General features: G+C 37.6%; 1 non-coding gene across 1 annotated transcript; it reads left to right on the forward strand.

Annotated features, from left to right (window-relative positions):
• The first annotated feature begins 24673 nt into the window (after positions 1-24673).
• Positions 24674-24783, forward strand: LOC124085050 (U6 spliceosomal RNA). The gene has a single exon (XR_006849325.1). It is a non-coding gene; the product is annotated as a U6 spliceosomal RNA (small nuclear RNA).
• The last annotated feature ends 1104 nt before the right edge of the window (positions 24784-25887 follow it).

The raw sequence follows: 25887 nt of genomic DNA on the forward strand, positions 1-25887 counted from the left end.
AAACTTCCTCATCAGTTTTTCAGCTGTGGTTTTTGGCAATCATTGATAATCATGGTTTATATACTGATTTCATTACAGGTTGCAAAGTGGCAATGTTTTTTTTAATATGTTTTAGTTGTCAATGGACCTTTATTTTATTTATGTATATGCAGTGCTGAGAATCAAACCCAGTGCCTCACACATGCTAGGTAAGTGCTCTACCACTGCGCCACAGCCCCAGACCAGTGACAATGTTTTAATCTTTCCATTTCTTCTTCATTTATGAGCAGGATTTTTTCTCATCAATTTTTTGGTTACCTCAAGATAGAGTACATACAGGAATAGATGTAACAGAATAGATGCTCGATTCTTTATTTTTGAAATAAAAAGTTGTTTCTCTAGTATCCTCCAGAGGTGATCAATGAATCTATTTTTGGAGCTTTACTATGAACCATGAACATTATGCTGCAGTTATTTATATACTTATTTTATTTGATGCTCAAAATATTACATACACCCTCAGCCACTGTTCCTGTCTTCTGACATACCCTCCCCCCCAATCATTGACCACCTCCTTGTTCGTGATACAAAATCCAGGGCTCAGAGGAACAAAATTAGTGGTGTCATGGGGAAGCAATCAGCAAAATAAAGAAGGTGAGAAACTCTACAGTACAAATCATTCACTTTCTTCAGTGATGATTTACAAGGTGTGGGGGGGTGGTAAATGGAGTGTGAAACTTATATCAAGAAAGACAGAAAATTGCATTGTCTGGTCTTTGTTTGGATCCTGATTTTTTAAAATTGTTTTTTAGACACAGTCTCTACTTTGCCTAGGCTGATCTCAAATTCATAAACTCAAGTAATCCTTACCCCTCAGCCTCTCAGGTAGCTGGGAGTATAGGCATGTGCCACTGTGCCTACCTTTGATCCTGATACTTAAAAAAAAAATGGAGAAGGATGATGGTGATGGTTTCACAACTTAAAAACATATTTAATACTAGTGAGCTGTACTTAAAAATGCTTATGATGGGATAAATTTTATGTTATGTATATTTTACTACAACAAAACCCAATTTATTTAAAAATAATTAGAAAAATCAAGGAAATTTGAACATTGATGATATAAGGCTTTTTAATGATATAAAGAATCACCATAAGTTCTTTTTAGATGTGGTGGTATGATTGTGGCTATGTTAATAAAAAAGATTATTAATGATCAGGACACTGTGACACATACCTGTAATCCTAGTGGCTTGGGAGGCTGAGGCAAAAGGATTGTGAGTTCAAAGCCAGTCTCAGAAGCTTAGTGAAGCCCTAAGCAACTCAGCAAGACCCTGTCTCTAAATAAAATATAAAAAATGGCTGGGGATGTGGCTTAGTTGTTGGGTGCCCCTAGGTTCAATCCCTGGTATTTAAAAAAAAAAAGATTATCAATGAGGTTGAGTTGTAGCTCAATGGTAGAGCACTTGCTTAGCGTTTGTGAGGCCCTGGGTTTAATAACCAGCACTACAATATATTTTATAACATATTTTACATAACTATACCAAAATGTTAATTTTTTTAAAATATTTTTTTAGTTGTAGATGGACACAATATCTTTATTTATTTTTTTATGTGGTGCTGAGGATCGAACCCAGGGCCTCACACGTGCTAGACAAGCGCTCTACCACTGAGCTATGGTCCCAGCCCCCCAAAATGTTATTTACAGATCAAATTATATCTGAAATTTATTTCAAAATAATCTAGTTAGGGTGGGAAGAGAAAGTAGGTGCGGCATGATGAGATAAAATAGTTGTAATAATTGAAGTTGAGTGATCTTATCTGCCCATGGGGGTTCTCTAGGTTTCTCTCTCTGACTTGTTTGAAAATTGCAAAAGAAGCTATTTAAAATTTATTTCAAAATACAGATTGCCCTAGAAGGAAGCTGAAGAGGAACTGATTGTGGCAGAACTACACTGAGTCCATAAATAAAGTCTTGCCTAATTCAGAAGTGTGCTAGCCACCTGCCAGCTGCAGAGGAGAGTTAAAGGAAAGGCCCTGTGACCAAGAAAGAAGGAAAATACTACTGTATATGCAGGCATGTGCTGTGTGCTTTGCACACTGTTAACTCACTTAATTTACAATAACTTTGGGAGATTGGTGCTCTTATTATAGTACCCATTTAACAAATGGAAGAACTGAGATTCAGAGAGACTACTCAATGATAAGTGGTAGAACTAGGCTCTAAACCATGTGGTCTGGCTTTGGAGACCCGGTGTGTGTATATAGGGCTGGGGATTGAACCCAGAATCTTGCACATATTAGGCAAGTGCTCAAAAGCCAGCCTCAAAAGCCCTTATATCCCCAGCTAAAGTCTCTACTATTAGTAAGAGCCATATAAATATCTTTTAATAGATGCCAACCCTGTTCTGAATACTGTAAGTCTATTCATTCATTTAATGCAAGGAACAATAACCTCACATAAAAGATACTCTTGTGAGATCCATTTTACAGATGAGAACATTGTGATATCAATATGAAGAGCCTTGTACAATCTAGGCAAGTACTCTACCACTGAGCTGCACTCCCAACCCTAACAAAAACTAATCGGGCATCTATAAAAGACAATCTCTGTAGAGATGTTGGAATATAGTGGTAAACAAGACTTTCTTTTTCTTTGCCCTTCTGTAACTTATGATCTTCTAGCCTGAAAATCTAAGAAACTGAATAGGAGATGAAGGGTTTAAACTCAGAAGTTCCTGCCACCTCATGGGAATGTGCTTGTTGAACTGGAAAGAACCCTGGATCAGCAGCCCAAGAAGGACTCTTTGGACCTAAAATTTTCAGAGGAAAAGCTCTGAAGGAAGTTGCCCATGGATCCTACTGCTTCACAACACAGACTTCCACCACTGGGGCCAGTGGTCCATCTCCCAAGACACCGTGCTTGCTCCTGCCCTAGAATTTTCTTTCTCTTCTAAAGGATTCTGTTGAACACTTACCTCACCTCTGCTTCAACTCTCAGTAAGCTCCTCTTCTCTGAAATCTCAGGGCCTTTATTAGTCACATGAATCAATTTAACACTTAATTATATATACAGCTCAATTATGATCTAAAATTTTATTGTATATATCTTGCTTCTTCATTTAAACTGTAAATATTTGCAAGACAGAGACTCGGTTTTCTACTTTACTGATAATCTCCCAGTAACCCCAAACTATGGTGTGGGTGCTCACTAAATATTTATTAAATGAATAAATTATATTTCCAATATACATTATGTTTATGTGGTAGTACATAGAACAATTAAGGGCTCACCAAAGGCAGATTATTTATAATCTTTATACCTTAGTTTTCTTATCTGAAAAATGGGGTTAATAGTTTCTAATTTAGGTAGTGAAGAGTCGTTAGCAGGAGCCTGGCACACAGCAAATATTATTGTATGTTAGCAGCTAATATTTTTATTACTACTAATAACTGCCTAGTAAAGTAAGGTTATATCGAGTAAGCAGGGCATTTTTCCAATCTATGAAGTCAAATTAAGTCACAATCCATTCTCTTCAAGCACTAAGACTGAATGTCCTTCTCTACAGAGACCATATCTGCTTAGTAAATGTGACATTTGTAGGTGCTCAAGGACCCCTGTTTTCTAGAAAGCTATATTCCTCTAGACTCATTGTAATATCTTCATTCCTCTGGATTCTTGGTGTTTAACTATATCATTTTTTGTTATATGCTCCCAAAGTAATATACCCCTGGCACATGGTAGGCAATTAATAAATTTATGTTCAATAATTCAGTAACTTACTTTTCATAGAAGCATATAGATCATCCACCTTCTATTAACTTTTTAAAATTTTTTATTTGTTCTAATTAATTATACATGATAGCAGAATGCATTTTGATTCATTGTACACAAATGGAGCACAACTTTTCATTTCTCTGGTCGTACACAATGTAGAGTTGCACCATATATGCAGTCATACATGTACCTTGGGTAATGATGTCCATCTCATTCTACCATCTTTCCTACCCCCATGCCCTCTCCTTTCCCTCCTCCCCCCAACTTTGCCCAATCAATGTTCTTCCTTCCCCTCCCCCCCATCATTATGGGTCAGCATCCACTTATCAGAGAGAACATTCGGCCTTTGGTTTTGGGGATTGACTTACTTTGCTTAGCATGATATTCTCCAACTCCATCCATTTACCTGCAAATGCCATACAGTTTATCAAACCCTCAATCTGCTGATGACTGATCTCATCCATTACACTATGGTGCTTTCTCCTAGCCCCCCACTTTGGTGCTTTTTAATATTGTTCTCAGAGGATAACTTTCACTTCAGTGCCTTTTGTTCCATCCACTAATAGGCTTTGGGATCACATAGAAGAAAGAGCATCCCAGATCAGGTGAATGATATTTTTTTAGAAGTTGAGGAAGACCAAGTAAATTGTTAACTGGAACAAGAGTATAAGAAGATTTGGGGGGCTGGGATTGTGGCTCAGCGGTAGAGCGCTCACCTAGCACAGGTGGGACCCGGGTTCGATTCTCAGCACCACATAAAAAAAAAATAAAGGCATTATGTTGTGTCCATTTACAAAAAAGATTCATATTCTCCCCCCCCCTCTCTCTCCCCCCCGCCCCTCTTTAAAAAAAAGATGGGGGGGGGAATGTAGATAAGATTATAGAGGAAGAGTGAAAATGGATTGTGGAGAAACTGTATAGCTAAGTAAGAATTTGACTTGACACGTTGGGCAATTGGAAAAGTCAGGGGATTGTTTACATATGTTATAAAAGTTTTTAAATTTAATTCTTGCACATTAAAGAGTTAAGGTTTGTATATTAGTTTAGAGTCATTTGAGAAATAATTAAAAATTGCAATCTCCTGCCCTACCCCTATTATTACTGCCCAAAGGAAATAGTGATCAACTTAAATAACCTCTTGGTTATTTGAAACTAACATTTTTACTTTCAAGAGGGTGATTCCCAACACCTTTCCCTCATCTTCCCAAAGTAGTCATAACATAATTTTTGTTGAATTGATATTCAGCATTTATGTCATTATGAAAATATAAATAAAGTTCATAGCTAATTAAATTTTCTTTCCTGTGTAGGTTTTGGTTTTACTAATTTTCTTTAGCTCTTGATATTTAATGTTTTAAGTTTATGTATTTTAATGCTTTTTTTCCTGGTTAATAGTGGTCTCACTTTTTTACATCATTTGTTGTAAAATGATGTACTTAATCAACCAAAGGACTCCAATAAATGTATAAACCAGTTGAAGACATTAAATATCCTATTGATTTTTTTCTTGGACTGTGCTATAGTTTGGACCTTGAAGAGACTTGTGGGACACCAGTCTCTCCTCCCTCTCTCACTCTTTCTCTCTGTCTCTGGTAGCTGGTCATAAGATGAGCACTTTTGCTCTGCTACACGCTCTCCACCCTTATTATCCTGCACACCCAGCAGAGGCCAAAAAAACATGGTGCTGCCCAATCATGGACTGGAACCTCTAAAACTATGAGCCAAAATAACCTTTTTCTCATTATAAGTTGATTATCTCAGGTATTTATTATAGTGATGGAAAACTGACTAACATAGCCATTCCAACTAGAGTCCTCATCCTCCAATTCTAACCAGGACTAATTGTTTTCTGAGGTGACTACACACATGTATCTTGAAGTTTCATATCACCAGCAACTTGGAAATTTTCTTGACCTCTCTCTGTGAGAGATTTCCTGTTTCCTGGATGTCAGGTTTTCCTCTGTCTTAGAATACTCCATCTTTTTGGTTGCATATGTCTTCTAGGAACTTGCTGAAAAAAGGGGGAAAAATTAAGTTTTGCTGTGCAAGAGCAAAAATGGTTTTTTATTTTTCTTCTTTTTATAGGCTTGAGATGTGATTTTAGTTTGAAAATCCCATTTCCTCCGAATATTAAAGGCATCTCTCCATTTCCTCTGTTGAAAAAAAACTAATGCTGGTTTTATGTTGTTGTAGAGCAATAGTATGTCATTCCAATTCTTGATCCTTTTTGTGTGACCTGTTTTATCTCTGGAAAGTTTTAGAGTCATCTCTAAAAATGGGGACAATTGGGACCAGGGGTAGAGCTCAGGGGTAGAGTGTGTGCTTAGCATTCACAAGGCCCTGGGTTCAATCCCCAGCATCTCCCCCCAAAATGGGGGGGAATAATTAAAAAACAAATTATAAATGAAGTACTAATAATTGGATTAGTACTTTAACTGTAAAGATTAAATCAATTAACATATCAAAAGTCTTAAGAATAGCTTCTGATACATATGAAATTTATATGTGTTTGCTGTTAGTTTTTCTCATTTCGGTAGGATTTGGGGAGAGATGGGATAAACCTATATCCAAACTGCCATATAAAACAAGGATCACAGAGTTAATATATTGTAATTTTTCTCATAGTATTTTTGTGGAAGCTATCTTCTTCCAAGACTGAAAAAAATAACCTAAAGGTGAAATTATTTAGTGAATCATCACTAAGGGATATTGATTAGGGCACTGTGCCAGCTAATTAAGTTGGTAAACAAGAATGAGGAAAGCAAGATGTTTGCTGCTGAGGCTTAAATTGTGTTCCCCAAAGACATTGGGCTCATTTCTACAGTATACCTGTTCTCATTTATCTCTGTGTCTCTGGCATATGGGCCATTATTTGATTCCTCATGGTAAAGGACACAAAGCCTCTGGCAATGTCCCTGACATGAAGTAACTAATGAATATTAGCTTTGCCTATGTATAATATACATCATCTACTTAGAAGCTTTGGTTTCATTCTAGCTGTCCAATGACCTTTGTTATGGAAAGAATTGTATGCAATTGCTAATTTCCCCAAGTATTATCACATTCATTATTATCATTTGATTCTTAAGGTACCCAAAATATCAAGTTCATTTTGAAGTCTACCTTTTAGTGGCTTACTTGTCCATGTTATCTAATTTCTTTTGTCATGCTTCTCAAAGAAATTGAGGATCACTTCAGGGGATAGTTGTAAGGATTAGATATAACAATCTAAGACCAGCACTCAATGTATATGTTAGCTGTTGTTACCAATCTGCAGCATTATGAACCCAGGATGATGATTAGACTAAACAGACTTAGAAGTCAAGTGAATTGCCTCATGAGTACAGTGTGTGGGTGGCAGACTGTGGCACAAAAATTTGTACTAACTACTCACGTTGCAGTTCATCAGAAATGATCTATACCTTGTTTACTGCTGCATCCTACTACCTGAATCAGTGACTGGAGAATGATAGATATTCACATATGTGATGAATAAATGCAGGTATGCACAAAGTTTTAATCCTGGAAATGGCCCCAGAGATCACTTAGTAAAACAAATGGGGAAACTGAGACCCAGATACTTTTAGGTAAGCAGTGGCATGTTTTCTATTTGTTTTGTTCCTTTGTGTCTATACAGTGCTTTTGAAATAGCAGCCAAATTAAGTTTATCCAAATATGAATAGAAAACCCAACTTAGAGGCTTAAATAAGATAGAGGTTTCTTTCTTTCTTATATAAAAGAAAAAACAAAGATAGGCAATTTAAGGTGATGAATCCAGAGTCATTAGAAACATAGGCACCTATCTTTCTGCTCTACCACTGTTAACATATGGCTTCCAACTTCAATACTATGTTATTGTATAAAGTGGCTGCTAGGACTCACCATCTGCAGTCTCTCAAGAAGAACAAAGATGGAGAGAGCAAGGGGGAAATTTTTCCAGTTGAGTTAGCCGGCTGAAGATTACCTGGACATCTAGTACAATTTCCCTTTATATCTAATTTTCCACTCAAGGTGCAAGTATGACTTGAAAAGATGTTCTTTTATCTGGGATCCTTGCTGTGCAGATTAAAAACAGAGGTATAAGGGGAAAAGTGGGGAATTAGTATTGGGTAGGCAGTCTCTGTAGGAATTTCCTACATTTTGTGAATTCAAAAATTTCAGTTAGAAATCTGATTTTTTTGGCTTTTCAGGTAAAACCCAGAAGATGGAGTTGCAGTTTGGGACTGGGAGAAGGGAAGATTCAACTAGATTGGAAGGGAGAGTAGATTGAAATGGAGGAGCCCCATGAAAGTAGGGCTCAGAAGGGAACAGAGACTTCATGTCCTGGGATTTGAGGAATAACTTGAAAGTTTGCATTTTAGTTTGATAAAATCAGTGCTTTGAGAGGAGGACAGATTAAATAAGGGAAGGCAAAAAGAACAAGCAAAGAGCTATTTCAGAGATTCAGGCATACAATGATGAGGTCCAGACTACTATATCAGTAGAAATATAATATGAGCCACATATGTTCTTTCAAATTTTCCAGGAATCACATTTAAAAAAGGAAAAATGAGCTGGGGGTGTAGCTCAGTGGTAGAGCCCTTGCCTAGCATGCTTGAGGTCCTGGGTTCCATCCTCAGCATCAAATAATAAAAGAAACAAAACAGGAGAAACAAATTTTATTTTATTTTTGCCATGCTAGGGGTTGAACCCAGGGTTTTGTGCATTCTAAGGAAGCGCTCTACCACTGAGCTATGTCCCCAGCCCTTGAATTTTAATAATAGGTTTTATTTACCCAGTCTATCTAAAATACCATTGTTTCATTATGTAATCAATATAAAAAGTGATCAATGAGATATTTTGCATTCTTGTTTTTGTACTGTCTTTGAAATCTAGTGCATATTTTACACTTATAGCACATTTTGATTCAGATGTTAAATTTTCATCAGAAATACGGGAGCTGTATTTAGCTTGCATAAAATTTATAATCAATAAAGTAGATTCATGGGGCTGCAGTGTGGCTCAGTGGAAGAGCGCTCGCCTAGCACATGAGAGGCCTTGGGTTTGATCCTCAGCACCACATAAAAATAAATAAATAAATAAAGGTATTGTGTCCATCTACAACGAAAAAATAAATATTTAAAAAAAAGTAGATTCACACAACAAGTTATTCTACACATACTAAAAATTTTCTGAACAACTGAATAGAAGTATCTGTTTTTAAATTTAAGTTAAAAATTAAATTAAACATGCAGTTCCTCAGTCATACTCACCACATTTCGAGTGCACAATAGTCACATGTGGCCAATGGTTTCCATATTAGACAACACATTCCAGATAGGGAACGAAGACAGAAAGAAAGGTTCTAGTTTGAGACATATGGCTCATAAAAGGTGATCCTCTGATGGAACATTTTGGACAAAACTGAATTATCTCATTTCTCACATTCCCTAGACTTGCCAGATCCTTTTGCATCTCCTGCCCCTTTGCCTGGATTGCACTCTTACTTCTTTTTGCACCTGGAAAATATCAACCTACTTTTTGAGCGCTCATTCAAGATAAATCTGCCCAGGTCCCTCAACTCTTCAGGCCTGGTTAATTGCCCCCAACTCTTCTCTCTTCTTTCATGTTTTTGTTTTTATTTGGTGCTGGGGATTGAGCCCCCTGGTGCTTTACCATTGATACACATCCCCAGATCCATTTATTTTATTCAGACAGGTTCTCTCTAAGTTGCTGAGGGTCCCTTTAAGTTGCTGAGGCTGGTCTCTAACATATGATTCTTCTACCCCAGCCTCCAGAGTCACTGGATCACATGCGTGCATAACAGTATCCAGTTATTTCACATTTTCATAGATCTATAATTTCCTTGAGGTTGAGGACTATGTCTTAATTGTCTCTGGATCCCCACATGGCATGCTACCTTATAGGTTCTCAGTGAAAGGTACTGAATGAAGAAGACCTTCAGTTTAGCTTGGACCTTGCTTCTCTGTTGACCTTTATTTTATTTAATTATATGCAGTGCTGAGAATCGAACCCAGTGCCTCACCACATTCCAGGCAAGTGTGCTACAGCCCCTTAAATTAATTTTTGCTTTGTTTACTTAAATAGACAAATTCCATCAGACAAGACCTTCTCAACTGCAGTGTTCTAATTCTAAGCCTCCATACATAAAATCTGCCTGGTGCAGGTTTGTGTAAAATATTCATCTTCTTTAGGCTTTACTGCTGCTCTAGATTAAACATTTGAAATTGTGTGTGGGTCTTCTTGACTGTTACCATTTATGAGGACTGACACCATCATATAGCAGTTCTTGAATGACAATCACAGAGACTTCTCAAAATACATGGGTTATCTATATCTGTTGAACAAGGTGCTATAAAACAGAATGTCAGTGTCACAAGCACCTTCACTCTCCAGGTGATGTGGAATAGATCCCATTAGGTATGATTTACTTGGGCACAATCATGTTCATGGTGATGGACTAACTGGTCTTCAGTGCAACCAAATCCACACTGGTTACATGCTGTAGATGGCAGGAAACAAAATGAGGCTTAGGTTTTCTCAAGAAGTAGGGAGGCAATTTGACAACATCTATGAAAATTTTAAGTATGAATTCCCTTTGATCTTAAAATTCCACTTTTAGGAATTTATTGCATAAGTACATAAATGTGTGGAAAAGGGTGGCCTCTGTTTGATTGTTGTTGTTTTGAAAACTTGAAATAGTTCCTACATTCATCTGTATCAGATTGGTTAAGTAAAATGTGGTGTATCTGTACAATGTAATACTATACAGATACTACAAAGAATTATCCACATATATTATCTATCTTTCTAACTATTTATGTCTCCATTATTTATTGCTGAATGAATAAAACAAGTTAGAGAGCATACTATATGTTTTGATGTGGATATGAGGTATTCCCCAAAAGCTCCTTGTTAATACGGGAATGTGCAAGTGTGATATGATTAAACTATGAGAGCTATAATCTAATCAGTAGATTGATCTATTAGATGGATTAATAATTTGAATGGTTTACTGGGTGGTAACTGTTGGCAGGTGGGGCATGGCTAGAGAAAGTGGGTCACTGTGGGCATATCTTGGGATTATATATTTTGTCCTTGGTTCCTCGAGCTTTTTTGTGCTTCCTGGCTTCCAACTTCTCTTCTCCACACCCTTCTGCCATGATGTTCTGCCTTATCTCAGGTCCAGAGCAGTGGATTTGGCTGACCATGGCTGAAACTCTGAAAGCATGAGCAAAAATAAACTTTTTCTCCTCTAATTTTGTTCTTCTTGGGTATTTTGGTCATAGCAACACAAAGCTGACTAACATTATATTAAAATAAATATGAAAGAACATTATATCAAAGCATAATCATGATTATCATTGAAATATTTAAAGAAAGAATGGACTTTCACTTACATTAACCTAAATTTCTTCATTGTTTGTGGTTGGTTGGTTCAACATTCATGTATCATATCTACAAATTTATTTATTTATTTTGTTACTGGGGATTGAACCAAGGGAGACACTACTACTTAGCTACATCCTCAACTCTTTTTACTTTTTGTTTTGAGACAAGGTCTCATTAAGTTGTCAAGGCTCACCTCAAACTTGCAATCCTTCTTCAGTCTCAGAGTAGCTGGGATTAAAGGCATGGGCCACCAGCATGGCTTGCACCTATTATTTTGAAAGTTATTTTTAAATATATAAGAATATCAAAAAAGTTTTTTAAAAAAGGAAAATATCTTAGCAAAAATCCAGGTTTCTTTCTTTCTTTCTTTTTTAAGATGGGCACAATACCTTTATTATATTTATTTATTAATTATTTATTTAATGTGGTGCTGAGGATTGAACCCAGTGCCTCACACATGCGAGGCAAGTGCTCTACCACTGAGCTACAACCCTAGCCTCCAGGTTGCTTATAAAATACTAATTGGAAGCAGTGGCAACTCAATGGCCTGGTCATCTTATTCTCTCCTCTGAAGCAGGAGTCTTTTGTACCCTATTTTAGTGTTGTGCCCACTACTAGCTCTCAGGTTCAATTTCTAATGTCTTCTCTCTGATTCACATTCAAAATTTCCCAAGATCAAGATTGAGGTTAGGTTGGTTCATGCTATAGTTTGGATCTTCAATGGGCCCCAAAGCCCATGTTTTAGAGGCTTAGTCCCCAGTATGACATTATTGGGAGGTAGTGGAACCTTTAAGAGTGAGGCCTAGTGAGAGGGCGTGAGGTCACTGGGTAGTATGTTCCTATTTATAATATGTGATCTCACTGTGGTTCCCAGACTGGTCGCTAACTCCTGGGCTTCAGCAATGCTCCTGCATCAGCCTCCTGAGTTTCTAAGACTACAGGCACACATACAGCATGGAGACCCCAGTTCCCTTCTGACTCTGTTTTGCTCCCTGGCTATAAAGTAAGCAATTTTGCTCTACCAACCACTTCTGCTGTAATATGAGGCATTGCCACAGGCAATGGGGCCCACTGGTCATGAACTGAAGCTTCCAACTGTGAGCCAAAATTAAACTTTTCTCTTTGTAAGTTGATTATCTCCATTAAAAAAAAATAGCTAGAAGCTGACTAACACAGTTCATCATCAATCACTCAGGATTTCTCCTGCTGGGTAGGGTTATTATCCTAGGCCACCTTATGAGCCAACATCTTCCTTTGTAGCTCACTTTGGTAGAGTTGTTTCACAGGTGTGGCCAAGGTTACTGAGTTACATGATACAAATCAAGGTGACACACACAAAGAGTACCTGCATCTTAGAAGGAGAACATGGGAAAGACACACATGTAGCATTAGCTGGACCATTTGCTACCCTGTCTTTGGTTTTATATATCTAAAGAGAAAGAGGGGAAGCAGAACTAAAATTCACCTAACAGTTGTTGCTATGCCATTAAAAAATGCAGCCAAGAACCTCTTTTAAAGTTATCCTGGACAGTGGAGAGGAGACTCCATCATTTATGTTTTCCAAGTGAGTTGGTTTGTCTTTCCCAGACCCAAGTTTGCACCATGAATGCTCAAGATCAACAAAGTGAATTCTAGAAGCAATTTTTCTGCAATATTTTAAGTTTTCTTTTCACTGAAAGATTGGTGAAAAAAACAAAACATAGCTTAAAAGAACAGTGTGATTGCTTTCTAAACGATGACAAAAGTCACAGCATTTGTAGGGATAAAAATGCAGCTGAAATTTTTATGGAATCTGAGATTCCTGTGATGCTGTCTTCTTGAACTATTTCAAAGTCTTGTCTGAGACTATTTTTAAGCCTTAAAAGACAGGTCATTCAAGCCTTTTGGAATGGAGGAAAGAAAGCAAAGAATAGGTGAATGAAAAGTACTGTAGGAATGAGTACATTCTTCATTATATTGAGTTTAAAAGCAGACATCTTCAGGTCACTAGGAATATTGTTAGTTTATTCTTGCTGGCAAAAAGTTCACCTACCTTTGAAATCTTATATAAGAAGTATGTTTATTTGCAACCTTTCCTGTGGAAAAGTAGTACCAAGATGGACAGCAACCTATGACATAATTCATTTCTCTTTGCCTTAAAGCAGGAAGACCAATTTGCCAAGTATGTCTGATTGAGCTGTTGGATCACTGAAATATTATTATTGTGCAAAGTCTATCATATTCTCAGTGTACCCCTCTAAGTGTCTGATACTAAGTATTAGGATTTCACTTTACATTAAGCAAATAGATATTGAATATGTGTCTTATGCCCAGGGTGTCAGGTACCAGAATACTGAAGTAAGATATATTCCCTACCCTAAAGTTACTCATATTTAGTAGGGAAAGCAAGCTTGGTAATGACCAATTACAATAGAGTCAATGTGTGCTTTTTAGAAATAGATGTTGTCTGCCACATTAACCCTGCTAAGGGAAGGATTACCTTATTTTATCTATTCTAAAATGCATGGGCTGGGGATGTGGCTCAAGCGGTAGCGCGCTCGCCTGGCATGCGTGCGGCCCGGGGTTCCATACTCAGCACCACATACCAACAAAGATGTTGTGTCCGCCGAGAACTAAAAATAAATAAATTTTAAAAAATAAATAAATTTTAAAAAAATAAAATGCAGATTAATGTATCTGAAATCAGAACACGTCTTACAATAGGTGTTGTCTCACAATTATTATTGACAGCTCTCTCCCCTCCTCCTCTTTATAAAAATGGAGTACTGGGTACTGATAGGAGCCCTTTATCACTGAACTATGTTCGCAGCCCTTTTTATTTTTATTTTAAAATTTGAGGAAGTTACTCTCTAAATTGCCCAGGCTAGTCTTGAACTTGCCATCTTCCTGCCTCAGCCTCCATACTAGCTGGGATTACAGGGGTACACCACTGTGCTTGGCTAAGAATGAGTAGGATTTTTTCCAGGTGGAAAAACAATGTGTTTTGGTAGAATCCATTACTTATAAGCTTATAGTCAGAAGACTGAAATCCTACTTTAGAAATTCTGGTTTGTTTGTTGCTTAAGAGTGGAAGTGTCATGGGGACAAATAATAGCTGACACAAATAAATGTCACATGAAATAACATGTGAATTGTGTGTCTGGCAATGATCTAAAAGCTTTAAACCTCAAAACAACCCTGGGAGATAAGATACTATTTTTATCCCCATTTTAAAGATAAGGAACCTGTTGAGGTTGAATTAATTGCCCCTGGTTACACAGCAAATAAGTGGTGAATTAAAATTCAGGAGTCTGGCTACAATTTTTAAACACTGACATAAATATCTCCAATGAGCATTCACCAGAAAACCTTTCTTTGTGAATTGCAATGCCTTGCACAAATCTTAATTATTATTTTAGGCAAGGAAGAGGGCTTCTCATGTTAAGGGGTCAGTTATGAGAAAAGTCACATAATTTCAAACTATTCAGAAATTCCTTTATACTAAAGATTTTTAGGGGAAGAAAGGTTGTGACAGGGCAAGAGTATCACTCTATGGAAGCTAGGAAGTTTTATTGATATCAGATTATGAAATGTAATATAGAGCATTTGGGATTTTGGACTTCATCTACAGCTTATGGAGAATGTTAAATATTTTTGAGCTGAGGAATGACTCAGCCACATCTGTGATTTAGAAAAGATAGCAGCAGTAGAGAAGGTGGATTCAAGAGGAGCAAGACTAAAAGCAGAGAGGCCAGTTGGGAGGCTGACTCTTCTTTTACTTTCTCCTCCTCCTATTCCTCTTCCTTCTTCTTTTTTATGATACTGAGGATCAAACCAGGGCCTCATGCATGCCAAGCAGGGTCTATATTATTGATCTATGCCTCTAGCCCTCAGGAGACTGGAATTTGTTCAGGCCGGACAATAGAGGCCTGGAACTGGGCTATAGTAATGGGGATGAAGAGTAGGGGGTTCCTATCTAAAAGACATTGTAAATGAAGATCCAAGTCATGGAGACAAATGTACCTCTCAAATAGCTCATGTGAGGGATGGAGGACATCATCAGAGGACCAGTCAACCAACTGACACAGGAATACAGGGCAGGGATTTAGAATCTGTAGACAGCCAGGTAAACCCACCTCGCTCACTATGCATTCTATGGAGATTGTTGTGGTTGTTTTCATCAGCTATGCAGAGCCATGCTCTAATCATGACCATGTTGTCTTGTGCCTTTGGCAACTAGCTGGAGTGGTCATAGGGATCTTGTGGATATTAGATGACCTGGAAGTTATGGAATGGGATAGCTAAGGATGGTGGAAAAGATCTTAATTTCCAGAAGTCTGATAAGAATAGCTTCCACTGATAGGCAACAGCAATTTAGTGTCCACTGTGCTCAGAAGAATGGGAAGAGCTAGAATGGCATTTCTTTCCTCAGATGGGAGGTCAGAATGTGAGCACTTAGAAAAGTACTCTAATAGAGTAACAATTAAATAAAAAGTGAACAGAGCAGTGCAAAGCAAGAGTGGGAGCATTAGTGTGTATTTTAGTTGGTGTAAGTTGGGTGGAAGCTGAGCAGCCTTGGTGGATGCCCAGGTGGGTTGGCACAGGAGTAGGTTGGGGAAATGCAGATTCTTGATAGCTGCCTTAAGATCTGGTTCAATCCCCATATCCAAAAGCCCTGTGGCCAAAAAGAAGCAAACAAAAAGAGTATATGAAGTTGGGAGTGTAGTGTTTACAGCCCTATGACACTATTACTTACATTCCATTCCAGCATCCCAGAGAAATAGCTGATCCCCCATGAACACCAAAGAGCCCCTCCTCCATCATCTGATCCCAGAGGGCAGTGAGATGGTGCCATTCTGTATCACTCTGAACCTGTTCATGTCCTGGGATTGCCCCATAGATCGTGAGGGAGTTTCTAGGGATGACTCCTTCCATAATGTGCCATGCAGCATCAGCTCGAATGTACCAGTTGGGCAGGTAGGAGCTGGGGAGGACAAGGATTCCAAGGGGAGTCAGCTTGGCATTACAGGTGCAATATCTAAGGCAGCTAATTTATAAAAAAAGAAACAGTTTGTTTAGCTCCTAGTTTTGGAAGTTCGAAGTCCATGATCAGGATGGGTGAGGAGGATTGGTTTGGCCTCTAGTGAGGATGGCAGGTGATGGAACATCATAGCAGAAGCATGAGTAGAAGCATAATAGTCACATCTTGAACTGGAGCAGAGAGAGAAAATCTGGGGTCCCATAAACCTCCTCAAGGATGCCCCCCAGTGACCCAAAGCCCCACTTCCTAAAGGTTTCACCACCTCCCAATTGCGCCATGTTGGATGCCAAACTGCTCACTTGATGGTCAGGAAAGAAAAAGAGGAAGAGGAAAGGGATGGGGTCCCAAAATGCCCTTTGAGGGCACAACCCCAAAGGCCTCACAAGGCCCCACCTCTCAAAGATTCAACCACCTCCCAATAGTGCTATTTTAATTCTCAAAAATAGCTATCACACACCCCAAAATTAGTTGTCTAGACACTGGGGAGCTTAACATATGGGCCTTTACAGAACGTTCAACATCCAAACATGTCCATACCCTGCTGGACATTCTAACCCCGTGGGTTAGAAGAGAGAGTATTTTTATGACATCCATAGTGGGACACTGGCTTCCCCTTACGATTAAAAGATAGGTGGTCAATTCTAATAGAAACAATATTTAAATGTTGTGTAGCTAAACAAAAACCTGGACATATATTCACTGGGCAGGTTGAATTGGGCCATTGGTTGCACAAGGTCCAAAGATAAATGAATAAGAATTAAGGAGGAAAAGGTAATTTTTAAATATTACTGCAATCAAGATTTTAGTCTAGGGCTTGGGAGATAGCTGAGTTGGTAGAGGGCTTGCCTCACAGGTACAAGGCCCTGGGTTCAATCCCCAGCAACTATTATAGTTTAAACATTTATACCTGATGGCCAAAATGATTTTCAAATTTTAACATGTTAGCATCAACTGAAGGGTCGATTATATTATATTATATTGTTATAATATAAAATGCTGGGCTCCATCTTCAGAATACACTGGAGTAGAGTCTAAGAGTTGTGTATTTCTAACAAGTCCCAGATAATGCTGATACATCTTAGGTCCACACCCTGAGAATCACTAATCTAGTTTTCAGACCAGCTCTTTTTTTTTTTTTTTTTTGGTAACGGGGATTAAATTTCGGGGCACTTAACCACTGAACCACACAGCCCTATTTTAGAGACAAGGTCTCACTGAGTTGCTTAGGGCCTCACTAATTTGCTGAGGCTGGCTTTGAACCCACAATCCTCCTGTCTCAGCCTCCTGAGCTGCTGGGATTACAGGTGTGTGCCACTGCACCTGGCTTTGACCAACTCTTCAGTGAAAGTTCAAGAGCAAGATAACCTCTGAGGAGTCTCCAAAGGCTATGAATCCAGTACTATTCTGTAAACAAAATTTCTTTTCCATATGTCATCTTAGTTCCCAAAAATAGCTATCACACATCCCCAGATTAGTTTTCTGGATTAAAATTACATATTTAATCTCACTCATCACTCTAGTCACTTTCCTATGGATTCTCTACAGATTGTTACTGTTCCTGTTAATACATGGAATCCAGAATTTGAAACATATTGCAGATGGAATCTGACTAGTGGAGAGCAAATACAAAGAATACCTTCCCTTTTTATTTTTCCCTAATTGTCTATTAATTTTATTCAGTAATTTAGTAACTATACTATTAGCCTCATTTTGAAGTGCTTATGTGATTAAGTACAAAGATGGCTTATTTTCTCCTCTCCCCCTTCTTCCTTCTTACCTCCCTTCTTTCCTCCTTCCACACTTGAAGCCTTAATGTTCACTGTACAGTGTGTCATTGTACAATTGTTTGATTTAACATTTATCCTTGTTTTAGCCTTGACATTTGTATGTTGTTGTGATTTTTGTTGTTTTGTTTTGGTGTTGTGCCGCAGTCTGGCTGGGCCCCAAATCACGAGCCACTCACAGCCTTGTAGATTCAAACAGCAAGTCTTTATTCCCGACCTCTCACTGGCACTCTACACCCGCGTTCTGGGCAAAATCCACACTCTCCACTGGCCTCTGAATCCCAAATACTCTCTGAATCCCGCGAGAACTCAACGGGAACTCAAGGCGCCTGAGGCAGCAGGATATGCCCTATTCCCAGCAGGAATCACCTTAAACCTGGAAGCACCCTAAACCCGGATCCGCCCTGGTCCTTGAGCAAGGTCACCCTTCATGCAAAGTCACTGCAAATGACCTGGGTCCACAATGGAGAGTCCTTCCTCTAAGCAACATGGGGTAGGCTGACAAGGAAATTGCCATGTGTCGTACCTACTTAGCTATGGCTCTCAGCAGTGTTGGGAATTGAACCCAGGGCCTTGGGCATGCTAAGCACATGCCTTACCCCTGAGCTACACCCCTAGTTCATGTTATATTTTGGTTTTTCATTTTTTTTTAGTTGTCAGTGGATCTTTATTTTTTATTTACTTACATGCGGAGCTGAGTATTAAATCCAGTGTTTCGGGCTGGGGATGTGGCTCAAGCCGTAGCGCGCTCGCCTGGCATGCGTGCGGCCCGGGTTTGATCCTCAGCACCACATACAAACAAAGATGTTGTGTCCGCTGAAAACTAAAAATAAATAAATAAATATTTAAAAATTCTCTCTCTCTCAAAAAAAACAAAAACAAAACAACAACAACAACAAAAAACAAAACCAGTGCCTCACATATGCTAAGCAAGTGCTCTACCACTGAGCCACAACCCCAGCCCCTCATGTTATGATTTTTTAATTTCAAATTTGTTGTTTGGTGTAATTATTGTGACTTCAAACTTTGTGACAGCTAAAATATATGATCATCAAATTACAGTGTCTTCTTTCATTCATTTATTTATTTAATAGTTATTTACAGGTATGTAGTATTATAGTCACGCTCTGATACCAAACATTAATAAAATGTTGATTAGAACATGACCATAAATACATTGGCAGCTAATCAACACTTTTGAGAATATGGTTATTTTATCCATTATCACTTCACCATCTATTTTCACCTAGTTTTCCTAACTCTTTTTTGTTGACAAATGTCTTCGGGCTTCTGGCATGTGCCTTGATGAAATGAGATGTCAAGCATCCTACCTTTTTCCAGACTAGAATATTCTGTGTTTCAGACAACATTGTTGGCCATGATGTGGGCCATTTGAGTTGGGTGTGCGTTTCAGCTTTGCATTTACTGCTATGAACCTGCAGCAAGTCACTTTGATTCTCTTTTTTAAGATGGGTCTTGCTATGCTTGTTGTCCAGGCTGGCCTCAAATTTATAATCCTCCAGCCTTAGCCTCCCAAATAGCTGGGAGTCATTTCAATTCTTAGGATATCAGTTTCCTGATCTCCAATGAGGACAATAAACTCAATCTTGTAATGTAGTTATGAGGATTAGACACAATACATTTATTTAGCACATACTACATTTTTTTAAAGTGGTACTGGGGATGAACCCATGGCCTTGTACACAGCAAGCTACACCCTTATAGTAATATAAGGTGTCCCCCAAAAGCTTCTGTTAATGCAGAAACATCCAGAGGTGAAATTATTAGATATGAGATATGTAACTTAGAGTGTCCATCTTAGTTTGAATGGACTGATTAGGTGTAACTGTAGGCAAGTGGGATGTGGCTGGAGGAGCAAGGTTACTGAGAGTGTGTCCTGGAAGGGTCCATTTTTCCTCCTTCTCTCTCTCTCTCTTGTTTCCTGGCCTTGCGATGAGCTGAGCAGCTTTCCTCCACTGGATCCTTCTCCTAGGATATACTGCCTCACCTTGGGCCCTGAGTGATGGAGTCAGCCATCTAGGGACTGAGACTTCTGAATCTGTGAGCCCCAAAATAAACTTCCTCCTCTAAGCTGTTCTTGTTGGGTATTTTGGTCACAGTAATGCAAAGCCTCACTAAACAGTCCCCAGCCCCCAATACTACTTTTTATTTTTATTTTTATTTATTTATTTATTTTTTTAAAAAATTTTTTATTGTGGGTTGTTCAAAACATTACAAATTTCTTGACATATCATATTCCACACTTTGATTCAAGTGGGTTATGAACTCCCACCTTCACCCCATACACAGATTGCAGAATCACATCAGTTACACATCCATTGATTTACAAATTGCCATACTAGTGTCTGTTGCCAATACTACTTTTTAAACTTGCATATGAAAAAACATTAGGAGCTGGTGTGGTGGTGCACGACTATAATCTCAGTGGCTCTGGAGGCCGAGACAAGAGGATCATAAGTTCAAAGCCAGCCTGGCAACGGTGAGTTGCTAAGCAACTCAGTGAGACCTTGTCTCTAAATAAAATACAAAAAAATAGGGCTGGGGATGTGGCTCAGTTGTCAAGTGCCCCTTAGTTCAATGTCCAGTACAAAAAACAAACAAACAAAAAAACAACCAAACAAACAAAAAACATTAGGGAGAAAGATTTCCAATTGGAGGAAATTAGATCCCCCTCCCCAAATCCTACATAAATTCATGAAAACTTTAATTCAGGTATTTGTAATTCAGAGAAACACTATGCACAAAAATAATTATCAAATAATTAAAATATTTTATTATATTCTTTAACTTTAATGAAACTAGCTTTTACTTACTTAAAATATATTATATGGTCATTGTAAAGTTATTTCCCACATAATCTGTAGCAGAATTTACAATTATCACTGTATTGCTCTGCAGTAGAAGACTTTCCCAAGGCTTAAGGAAAATATGCAAATTTTATTTTCTCTGTGCTTCTTATGTAAAATAAGGACTTTGTATCAGGTTCTGGAAGAATTATACGTTATGTCATTTTTCTGGTTATTCTAAAAGGAAGGTAATAAGACACTAACCAAAGAATTAAATATTTGCATTTGGTTCTTAAAACATAGGGAGAGTCAAAAAACTGACAAATGTATCTGAGAGTGACATTAAATGGTTGGGGGTCAAGGAAGGGAGGGAGAGGACATTTTCCTTAGTGTAGCCTTTGTAACTTTTGAATTTTGCACCGCTTGCATATATTACTGATTCAAACAACAGTTAATCCTTTTTAAGTTGTAGAAAAAGAACTTTAAATAGCACTATCCTTTTCACTGAAAGCTTCTTTTTTATGAAATCTCAAAGCCTGAATACATAGAAACCAAACTAAATTCCCCAAAAAGTTCCATTCAAGTCTGATAATATATACGAGTTAAACCAGTTAAATGAACCACATTAAAATAGATCTGCTTCATAACAACCCCTAAACTCTGCCTGCTGGGCATTCAAATGAAAAACTAAATCATTTCTACAAAGATACCTAATCCTTTGTAAAAACTTCACTGAGAACACAGTTTTAAACACAGAAACTTTTAAAATACAATGAACAGGATGGTAAGCTTGGTTTAGATATTAAAATATCACAATCTATTTTTCAAAATATTCTGGGCAACTTATAACTTTTGTGATGGTATATTTGAGTTTTGCTGACAAAATTGTATCATATGAACAATAGACAATTTACATAAACCTGGACTGCCTATTTAAGGCAAATAAAACATGAATTTTCTAAACAGGATTATGCAGGGGAGAGAGAGAGAGATTAAAAATATCAACCATCCTGAAGATTTCTTAGGTCACTTAATTTATGATACAAAATGAGAGTCCTCCAGTTGGTAAAATTTTATGAAAATATTTATTAGGAAAGTGTTTTAAGTCTTGATGTATTAGAAAACATCATTGCAATTTTCAATGCTCCAGCAACTGCTATGAAATAAACACTATGACAGAAATTGTATAAGGTGATTTGGAAAATGACATAAAAATAAAAGCTGAAAGTAGGGGTGTAGCTCAGTGGTAGAACACTTATCTACCATGTGTGAGTTCCTGGGTTCTATGTCTAGCACCACATGAAAGAAGAAAGGAAAGAAGGAAGGAGAGGAGGGATGGAGAAGGGAGGAAGGAAAAGAAAAAATGAAAGCCCAAATTATCTCCCTTGTGAAATTCCTGACACAAGAATAGAAGCTCAGTAAATGTGAGACCTCTTGCCTTCTTCCACACCAACCTCAGTAACCAAGATCTCTTAACTCCTGGCCCCAAATGGAAGAAACTATATCAATATCTCCTATAGCAGACAGCAGAGAAGACCATACTGAAAGTCACCACTTGAGCAGGAGTAGGTGTACCCAATTTGTTATCTCTGTTGGCATTGAGGGAAAACTCAAGTCACAAGGCATAACCCTCAGACTACCCAAAAAAGGTCCTTGAGTTGTTTGGTCCAGAAAGCATCCAGTTGGTCTCCCAGAGAACATTGCAAAGACTGAAATCATTGCATGTAGTTCTTTCTTTTCTTAATATATTTTTTTTAGTTGTCAATGGACTTTATTTATTTATATGTGCTGCTGAGAATCGAACCCAGTGCCTCACATATGCTAGGCAAGTGCTCTACCACTGAGCCACAACCCAAGCCCTAGTTTTTTCTTTTTTCTCAAATTTTTTTAGTTGCCAATGGACCTTTATTTTATTTATTTATGTGTGGTGTTGAGGATCAAACCCAGTGCTCACACATGCTAGGCAAGTGCTGTAACTACTGAGCCACAACCCCAGCCCCAGTGCATATAGTTTTAACTCAGACCCAGTTGGATGTAGGTGTGAGAATTCCCCCTGTAGATGCAGGCAGAACAGCTTCTTTATAAGACGTTTCCAGACCAAACAGGCAAAGACACACCTGTTTAAAGCTAATATTCTGTTAAACAATCACCAGGAACAATCACTTGGAGTTTCCAGCAGATGTTTGAAGACTCTTGGGGGCAAATGGCTCCAACTGAAAGACTTGGCAGTTGTTCAAATGCCACATTGGGTTATTGCATCAATTTCTAGCTGCTCAAATTGAAAGTGTTCAGGTCAGAGTTCTAGGAGCTGTATAGTAAGTGATGCTTTAACTAACATATGTCTTTCAAACTCTGAATTTCTTCTTCCTGAGGACATTAAAAATAATCTGAGAATAATAACAAATAACTAACTACATTTTACTGTGCTGCTCTTGCACTAGACACTGTAGAAGCACCTAATATGCTACCTCAACTTAATATTTCTTCAGAACAGTTTGCAAGGAAGTATTATCCTCATGTTATAAACAAAAAAGCTGAGACTCAGAGAAAGAAGTAATTTGCCAAAAAGTGGCAAAGTAATAGCCAAGAAGTGGCAAAGATGGAATTTGAACTCAGAATTGATGTAAATATCCATGATCTCTGCACTCAGCACACAGCTTTCTAATTTTTACATAAAGTTTCAATGTGCTTGGCAAAGCAAGAAGTTCCTACTGACACAAGATTATTTTTGAGGATTAACTGAGAAAGTTATGTAAGCACACAGCCTATTGCCTGACTTACAGCAGAAGTTCAATAAATATTTATTTTAAAAAAATCATTATCTTACATCCTGAAATGTGATGTGGAGTGGGACAGGCACACAGTGATTTTCTGGAGGGTGTTTACTGGGAGCTAGGGACAACTATTATTTATTTAAAAATAGCAACACTCACATGGTTTCATAGTAAGTCAGTTGGCCAAATTAAAAATAGATTCTAAACATAGCAAGAGCAGAAATTCAATCTAAGATATCAAGTCATGGAAAGCAATGACAGTGGTTGCAACAGAAAAAGAAGAACATGCATAAACTGATTATGCATTTGGATAAAATTATCCATGTCCATTTCTGTCTCACTTCCCTTCTCTACAGTAGAGAGCACATTCATACATGCATATATATGTATATATATATACACACATATATATGCAAATAAATAAAACTAAGATAATATATTCCTATGTATCTTCAATAATATCATTTACAAATCAATTAATTTTGAGGCTTTGATACTAACACATACAAAACATACTATAATAGTATGCAGTTCTTTAAAATCTTTAGGGGGAGGAGAGAGGATTTTTAATGTTTCAAATATTTGGAGTGCAGATAAACAGATGGCTAGATTGGTAGATAACTAGAAATGGGGTGGGGGGCAGACACTACATTTATAACTATTACCTCTGTGTTCAGTAAATTTACAGTGGCAGACATAGAAAGTTGGGCTAACACTGTCATTTTGACATTTGAAACCCTGAGAGCTGATATGCCAGATAAGAACTCTGATCACTGTACCAAGGACTCATTCCCCAGGACCTCAACTGGCTTTCAAGAAAGGGATGAAGCTCAGGTTTTCCTTCAGATTCCTCCTTCTAAAATGTTGTTTGGAGCATACAATTATTTTTCTCTCAGTTGCTAGGGTGCTTCAGCTCTGGGCATGATTATTTAGGGAGAAAGCCATGAAAATGCTCATCTGTAAATCATTTAATCTTATTCCATGAACATCAAGATGATAATGACAGCTAGGTTATAGATTGTAACCCAAAGTAGTGGCACATTACTTCAAACAAAGCTTTCCATAAAAATACAAATATAAAAACATATATTTGAGGAATTAATTTTTTTAGGTACCATATAAAGGATTAAAAAAAACCAATGTTCTCTTAGGCAACACATATACTAAAATTAGAACACTACAGAGAAGATTAGCATGGCAATACAGAAGATTAGATGGCACACAAATTGATGAAGTGTCCCATGTTAAAAAAAAAAAAAAAGAAAATTATAGAAGGACTTGCCACAAAATTCATTCATAAGTTTAGGAGCAATACTTTTCTCCTTAAAAAAGAATTTGAAAGAGTTTTATACTTGCAAAACACCATAAAGAGAAAAATGAAGATGAGAACACAAGAGAGAAATTAATAGTGTAGATTTTGGAGTCAAGCGATTTGCATTTGGTCAATACATACCGTGGGTCTTTGGCCAAGAAATATCACCTGTGTTGGCCATGATTTCCTAAAATAATGAGGGTATAACCGTAGTACATATTCTATACAGTGGTTGTGTGTTAAGGTCCTGTATATTAGTTATGGACTTTGTACATAGGATTCTAATTATTAACTATTATCACTTCTAAAACTAACAGAGGTAATAGATATTACTGAATACTTGAGATAAGTGGATTAATGTTAATTGAAGACTCAGTTTCCCAAGAGCTAAGAAAAAAACTTAAAAAAAAAACTTTGTGGCAATGAAACAATAAACATTCATCAATGAAGACTATCTAAACTTAAATAGGAGGTTAGAAAATGAATCTTTGAATACAGGACACTACCCAGAATAGCAGGTATCTTCAAGGGCAAGTTTGCACAACACAGAAACTATTAAGTGAGATGCCTTTGTTCCACTCTCTAGAAGAGCAATATTTTTCTACTTAAAAGGACAGAAGATGTAATGCATGTCAAAAACTGAGACATAGGCTCCAAATTCTTTGCTTTCTTAGATATATGGGTAGGGCATGGAAAAATCCAGAAAAAAAATGGACTGATAAAAAACTTATAAATGATGGATATCTTAAGAATGTCTATAGCAAAATGGCTCATTGGCTTGGTCATTATTAAATGATTTAAAATTTTGGCTCAGTGTTTGTTTTAGGCTTTGGACAAAGACGTAAGGGTTATTAAGATGAATAAGACATTGCTCCTTTTGTCCTTATACGTTCCAAGTATGGATTAAAGAAAGAGCCACATGCCTTAGATACTTGAGGTGAAGAAAAGAAACTTCCTATAAAAATAGAAGCAATTTTTTACTGTCCTCACAGATGGATGGTTGACTGGGGTTGTGGAGAATGGAGTTGCCCGCAGGTAGAA

The sequence above is a fragment of the Marmota monax genome, unplaced genomic scaffold (assembly GCF_021218885.2).
Source record: "Marmota monax isolate L192 unplaced genomic scaffold, Marmota_monax_Labrador192_F-V1.1 WCK01_AAM20220418_F8-fsc00090, whole genome shotgun sequence".
Classification (NCBI taxonomy): Eukaryota; Metazoa; Chordata; class Mammalia; order Rodentia; family Sciuridae; genus Marmota; species Marmota monax.